This window comes from Pseudophryne corroboree, chromosome 11 (genome assembly GCF_028390025.1).
Source record: "Pseudophryne corroboree isolate aPseCor3 chromosome 11, aPseCor3.hap2, whole genome shotgun sequence".
Classification (NCBI taxonomy): domain Eukaryota; kingdom Metazoa; phylum Chordata; class Amphibia; order Anura; family Myobatrachidae; genus Pseudophryne; species Pseudophryne corroboree.
In genome coordinates this window covers 18,515,550-18,522,943 of record NC_086454.1, presented here as the reverse complement: position 1 = coordinate 18,522,943, position 7,394 = coordinate 18,515,550, and positions in this window count along the sequence as shown.

The window sequence follows — 7,394 nt, the reverse complement described above, 5'->3', positions numbered from 1 at the left end:
AAGCAGAGGCGTAACTAGCCGCCACACCATAAGAAGCAGAGGTGTAACTAGCCACCACACCATAAGAAGCAGAGGCGTAACTAGCCACCACACCACATGAAGCAGAGGCGTAACTAGCCGCCACACCATATGAAGCAGAGGTGTAACTAGCCACCACACCACATGAAGCAGAGGTGTAACTAGCCACCACACCACATGAAGCAGAGATGTAACTAGCCACCACACCACATGAAGCAGAGGCGTAACTAGCCACCACACCACATGAAGCAGAGGTGTAACTAGCCACCACACCACATGAAGCAGAGGTGTAACTAGCCACCACACCATATGAAGCAGAGGCGTAACTAGCCGCCACACCATATGAAGCAGAGGTGTAACTAGCCACCACACCACATGAAGCAGAGGTGTAACTAGCCACCACACCACATGAAGCAGAGGTGTAACTAGCTGCCACACCATATGAAGCAGAGGTGTAACTAGCCACCACACCACATGAAGCAGAGGTGTAACTAGCTGCCACACCATATGAAGCAGAGGTGTAACTAGCTGCCACACCATATGAAGCAGAGGTGTAACTAGCTGCCACACCATATGAAGCAGAGGTGTAACTAGCCACCACACCACATGAAGCAGAGGCGTAACTAGCCACCACACCATAAGAAGCAGAGGCGTAACTAGCCGCCACACCATAAGAAGCAGAGGTGTAACTAGCCACCACACCATATGAAGCAGAGGCGTAACTAGCCGCCACACCATAAGAAGCAGAGGTGTAACTAGCCGCCACACCATATGAAGCAGAGGTGTAACTAGCCGCCACACCACATGAAGCAGAGGTGTAACTAGCCACCACACCACATGAAGCAGAGATGTAACTAGCCACCACACCACATGAAGCAGAGGCGTAACTAGCCGCCACACCATAAGAAGCAGAGGTGTAACTAGCCACCACACCATAAGAAGCAGAGGCGTAACTAGCCGCCACACCATAAGAAGCAGAGGTGTAACTAGCCACCACACCATAAGAAGCAGAGGCGTAACTAGCCACCACACCACATGAAGCAGAGGCGTAACTAGCCGCCACACCACATGAAGCAGAGGTGTAACTAGCCACCACACCACATGAAGCAGAGATGTAACTAGCCACCACACCACATGAAGCAGAGGCGTAACTAGCCACCACACCACATGAAGCAGAGGTGTAACTAGCCACCACACCACATGAAGCAGAGGTGTAACTAGCCACCACACCATATGAAGCAGAGGCGTAACTAGCCGCCACACCATATGAAGCAGAGGTGTAACTAGCCACCACACCACATGAAGCAGAGGTGTAACTAGCCACCACACCACATGAAGCAGAGGTGTAACTAGCTGCCACACCATATGAAGCAGAGGTGTAACTAGCCACCACACCACATGAAGCAGAGGTGTAACTAGCTGCCACACCATATGAAGCAGAGGTGTAACTAGCCACCACACCACATGAAGCAGAGGTGTAACTAGCCACCACACCACATGAAGCAGAGGCGTAACTAGCCACCACACCACATGAAGCAGAGGCGTAACTAGCCACCACACCACATGAAGCAGAGGTGTAACTAGCTGCCACACCATATGAAGCAGAGGTGTAACTAGCCACTAAACCACATGAAGCAGAGGTGTAACTAGCCACCACAGCAGACATGAAGCAGAGGTGTAACTAGCCACCACAGCAGACATGAAGCAGAGGTGTAACTAGCCACCACAGCAGACATGAAGCAGAGGTGTAACTAGCCACCACACCACATGAAGCAGAGGTGTAACTAGCCGCCACACCATATGAAGTAGAGGTGTAACTAGCCACCACACCATATGAAGCAGAGGTGTAACTAGCCACCACACCATATGAAGCAGAGGTGTAACTAGCCGCCACACCATATGAAGCAGAGGTGTAACTAGCCACCACAGCAGACATGAAGCAGAGGTGTAACTAGCCACCACACCACATGAAGCAGAGGTGTAACCAGCCGCCACAGCAGACATGAAGCAGAGGTGTAACTAGCCACCACACCACATGAAGCAGAGGTGTAACTAGCCACCACAGCAGACATGAAGCAGAGGTGTAACTAGCCACCACACCACATGAAGCAGAGGTGTAACTAGCCACCACACCACATGAAGCAGAGGTAACTAGCCACCACACCACATGAAGCAGAGGTGTAACTAGCCACCAAACCACATGAAGCAGAGGTGTAACTAGCCGCCACATCAGACATGAAGCAGAGGTGTAACTAGCCGCCACAGAAGACATGAAGCAGGGGCGTAACTAGCCACACCACATGAAGCAGAGGTGTAACTAGCCGCCACAGCAGACATGAAGCAGGGGCACAACTAGCCATCACACCACATGAAGCAGAGGCGTAACTAGCCACCACAGCAGACATGAAGCAGGGCGTAACTAGCCACCACACCACATGAAGCAGAGGCGTAACTAGCCGCCACACCATATGAAGCAGAAGTGTAACTATCCGCCACAGCAGACATGAAGCAGAGGTGCAACTAGCCGCCACAGCAGACATGAAGCAGGGGCGCAACTAGCCGCCACAGCAGACATGAAGCAGAGGTGCAACTATCCGGCACAGCAGACATGAAGCAGAGGTGTAACTAGCCGCCACAGCAGACATGAAGCAGGGGCGCAACTAGCCACCACAGCAGACATGAAGCAGGGGCGCAACTAGCCACCACAGCAGACATGAAGCAGGGGCGCAACTAGCCACCACAGCAGACATGAAGCAGGGGCGCAACTAGCCGCCACATCAGACATGAAGCAGAGGTGTAACTAGCCACCACATCAGACATGAAGCAGAGGCGTAACTAGCCACCACAGCAGACATGAAGCAGGGGCGCAACTAGCCGCCACAGCAGACATGAAGCAGAGACGTATGTATCCTGGACCTGTGTAATAAGGGGATGCGGTCAAGATCCCGCCGGACGGAATCCCGGCGGTCGAAATACCGACACCGGGATCCCGACCGGCACAATCCCGACATATTCTCCCTCCGTGGGTGTCCACGACACCCATAGAGGGAGAATATAATAAGTGCGCCAAGCGTAGCGAGGCACCGTGCCCGCAGCGTGGCGAGCAAAGCGAGCCCGCAAGGGGCTGCGCTCCGCTCGCCACCCCTGTCGGGATTGTGTGGCTGGGATTCCGGCGTCGGTATTTCGACCACCGGGATCCCGTCCAGCGGGATTTAGTACTGAAGTTGTTGTTTTTTCTCATACAAAGTTTTTGACATTTTTAAATAAAATATCTGAGTGTGACTTACCGCCGCCTCTCAGAGATGGTCTGAGAGATAATGAGCGGGTCCACTGCGCACATCGGGTGGCGGCTTTATTTCTTCTTCCGAGGGGAAGTTCAATATTGGAGTGCACAGGAGGATTAATACTCTGTGTGGGGGTGCACAGGAGGATTAATACTCTGTAGGGGGGTGTACAGGAGGATAAATACTCTGTGTGGGGGTGGACAGGAGGATAAATACTCTGTGGGGGTGGACAGGAGGATAAATACTCTGTGTGGGGGTGCACAGGAGGATAAATACTCTGTGGGTGTGCACAGGAGGATTAATACTCTGTGTGGGGGTGCACAGGAGGATTAATACTCTGTGTGGGGGTGCACAGGAAGATTAATACTCTGTTGTGGGGGTGTACAGGAGGATTAATACTCTGTGTGGGGGTGGACAGGAGGATAAATACTCTGTGTGGGGGTGGACAGGAGGATAAATACTCTGTGTGGGGGTGCACAGGAGGATAAATACTCTCTGAAGGGGGGTGCACCGAAGGATAAATACTCTGTGTGGGGGGTGCACAGAGGGCTAAATACTCTGTGTGGGGGTGCACGGGAGGATAAATACTCTGTGTAGGGGTGCACGGGAGGATAAATACTCTGTGTGGGGGTGCACAGGAGGATAAATACTCTGTGTGGGTGTGCACAGGAGGATTAATACTCTGTGTGGGGGTGCACAGGAGGATTAATACTCTGTGTGGGGGTGTACAGGAGGATTAATACTCTGTGTGGGGGTGGACAGGAGGATAAATACTCTGTGTGGGGGTGCACAGGAGGATAAATACTCTGTGTGGGGGGTGCACAGGAGGATAAATACTCTCTGAAGGGGGGTGCACCGAAGGATAACTACTCTGTGTGGGGGGTGCACAGGAGGATAAATACTCTGTGTGGGGGGTGCACGGAGGGATAAATACTCTGTGTGGGGGTGCACGGGAGGATAAATACTCTGTGTGGGGGTGCACGGGAGGATAAATACTCTGTGTGGGGGTGGACAGGAGGATAAATACTCTGTGTGGGGGTGCACAGGAGGATAAATACTCTCTGAAGGGGGGTGCACCGAAGGATAAATACTCTGTGTGGGGGGTGCACAGAGGGCTAAATACTCTGTGTGGGGGTGCACGGGAGGATAAATACTCTGTGTGGGGGTGCACGGGAGGATAAATACTCTGTGTGGGGGTGCACAGGAGGATAAATACTCTGTGTGGGGGTGCACAGGAGGATTAATACTCTGTGTGGGGGTGCACAGGAGGATTAATACTCTGTGTGGGGGTGTACAGGAGGATTAATACTCTGTGTGGGGGTGGACAGGAGGATAAATACTCTGTGTGGGGGTGCACAGGAGGATAAATACTCTGTGTGGGGGGTGCACAGGAGGATAAATACTCTCTGAAGGGGGGTGCACCGAAGGATAACTACTCTGTGTGGGGGGTGCACAGGAGGATAAATACTCTGTGTGGGGGGTGCACGGAGGGATAAATACTCTGTGTGGGGGTGCACGGGAGGATAAATACTCTGTGTGGGGGTGCACGGGAGGATAAATACTCTGTGTGGGGGTGGACAGGAGGATAAATACTCTGTGTGGGGGTGCACAGGAGGATAAATACTCTCTGAAGGGGGGTGCACCGAAGGATAAATACTCTGTGTGGGGGGTGCACAGAGGGCTAAATACTCTGTGTGGGGGTGCACGGGAGGATAAATACTCTGTGTGGGGGTGCACGGAAGGATAAATACTCTGTGTGGGGGTGCACAGGAGGATAAATACTCTGTGTGGGGGTGCACAGGAGGATTAATACTCTGTGTGGGGGTGCACAGGAGGATTAATACTCTGTGTGGGGGTGTACAGGAGGATTAATACTCTGTGTGGGGGTGGACAGGAGGATAAATACTCTGTGTGGGGGTGCACAGGAGGATAAATACTCTGTGTGGGGGGTGCACAGGAGGATAAATACTCTGTGTGGGGGGTGCACGGAGGGATAAATACTCTGTGTGGGGGTGCACGGGAGGATAAATACTCTGTGTGGGGGTGCACGGGAGGATAAATACTCTGTGTGGGGGTGGACAGGAGGATAAATACTCTGTGTGGGGGTGCACAGGAGGATAAATACTCTCTGAAGGGGGGTGCACCGAAGGATAAATACTCTGTGTGGGGGGTGCACAGAGGGCTAAATACTCTGTGTGGGGGTGCACGGGAGGATAAATACTCTGTGTGGGGGTGCACGGGAGGATAAATACTCTGTGGGGGGGTGCACAGGAGGGTAAATACTCTGTGTGGGGGTGCACAGGAGGATAAATACTCTGTGTGGGGGTGCACAGGAGGATTAATACTCTGTGTGGGGGTGTACAGGAGGATTAATACTCTGTGTGGGGGTGGACAGGAGGATAAATACTCTGTGTGGGGGTGCACAGGAGGATAAATACTCTGTGTGGGGGGTGCACAGGAGGATAAATACTCTCTGAAGGGGGGTGCACCGAAGGATAACTACTCTGTGTGGGGGGTGCACAGGAGGATAAATACTCTGTGTGGGGGGTGCACGGAGGGATAAATACTCTGTGTGGGGGTGCACGGGAGGATAAATACTCTGTGTGGGGGTGCACGGGAGGATAAATACTCTGTGTTGGGGGTGCACGGAGGGATAAATACTCTGTGTGGGGGTGCACAGAGGGCTAAATACTCTGTGTGGGGGTGCACGGGAGGATAAATACTCTGTGTAGGGGTGCACGGGAGGATAAATACTCTGTGTGGGGGTGCACAGGAGGATAAATACTCTGTGTGGGTGTGCACAGGAGGATTAATACTCTGTGTGGGGGTGCACAGGAGGATTAATACTCTGTGTGGGGGTGTACAGGAGGATTAATACTCTGTGTGGGGGTGGACAGGAGGATAAATACTCTGTGTGGGGGTGCACAGGAGGATAAATACTCTGTGTGGGGGGTGCACAGGAGGATAAATACTCTCTGAAGGGGGGTGCACCGAAGGATAACTACTCTGTGTGGGGGGTGCACAGGAGGATAAATACTCTGTGTGGGGGTGCACGGGAGGATAAATACTCTGTGTGGGGGTGCACGGGAGGATAAATACTCTGTGTGGGGGTGGACGGGAGGATAAATACTCTGTGTGGGGGTGCACAGGAGGATAAATACTCTCTGAAGGGGGGTGCACCGAAGGATAAATACTCTGTGTGGGGGGTGCACAGAGGGCTAAATACTCTGTGTGGGGGTGCACGGGAGGATAAATACTCTGTGTGGGGGTGCACGGGAGGATAAATACTCTGTGTGGGGGTGCACAGGAGGATAAATACTCTGTGTGGGGATGCACAGGAGGATTAATACTCTGTGTGGGGGTGCACAGGAGGATTAATACTCTGTGTGGGGGTGTACAGGAGGATTAATACTCTGTGTGGGGGTGGACAGGAGGATAAATACTCTGTGTGGGGGTGCACAGGAGGATAAATACTCTGTGTGGGGGGTGCACAGGAGGATAAATACTCTCTGAAGGGGGGTGCACCGAAGGATAACTACTCTGTGTGGGGGGTGCACAGGAGGATAAATACTCTGTGTGGGGGGTGCACGGAGGGATAAATACTCTGTGTGGGGGTGCACGGGAGGATAAATACTCTGTGTGGGGGTGCACGGGAGGATAAATACTCTGTGTTGGGGGTGCACGGAGGGATAAATACTCTGTGTGGGGGTGCACGGGAGGATAAATACTCTGTGTGGGGGTGCACGGGAGGATAAATACTCTGTGTGGGGGTGCACGGGAGGATAAATACTCTGTGTGGGGGGTGCACGGAGGGATAAATACTCTGTGTGGGGGTGCACGGGAGGATAAATACTCTGTGTGGGGGTGCACGGAGGGATAAATACTCTGTGTGGGGGTGCACGGGAGGATAAATACTCTGTGTGGGGGTGCACGGGAGGATAAATACTCTGTGTGGGGGGTGCACGGAGGGATAAATACTCTGTGTGGGGGTGCACGGGAGAATACTCTGTGGGGGGTGCATGGAGGGATAAATACTCTGTGTGGGGGTGCACGGGAGGATAAATACTCTGTGTGGGGGGTGCACGGAGGGAT